Raw genomic sequence first — 293 nt, 5'->3', positions numbered from 1 at the left:
TATATATATATATATATATATATATATATATATATATATATATATATATATATACCCGTTGCATGCATGGGTCGCTACGTGCATGCGTGCATGCATGCATGCAGGCGTTGATGCTGGTGACATCGGTTGCATGCATGCATTCATGTGTGGGTATAGGAAGCATGCATGCATGCATGCATGCATACATGCATGCATGCATGCATGCTCACTGAACCCATGGTAAAAAAATAAACGCACGCACGCATGCATGCATGCATGCATGCATTGATGTGTGTGTTTGGTGTGTTGTGGTT

At 40.6% G+C, this 293-nt stretch overlaps 1 protein-coding gene across 1 annotated transcript in view; it reads left to right on the top strand.

Moving 5' to 3' along the window:
- Window positions 1-293, top strand: part of EMH_0049710 (uncharacterized protein) — a gene marked incomplete at both ends in the record, with an annotated part of 4,618 nt that overhangs the window by 1,178 nt on the left and 3,147 nt on the right.

This window comes from Eimeria mitis, genomic scaffold (genome assembly GCF_000499745.2).
Source record: "Eimeria mitis Houghton genomic scaffold, Emh_scaff2169, whole genome shotgun sequence".
Lineage (NCBI taxonomy): Eukaryota > Apicomplexa > Conoidasida > Eucoccidiorida > Eimeriidae > Eimeria > Eimeria mitis.
This window is presented reverse-complemented; position numbering and strand designations above follow the sequence as displayed.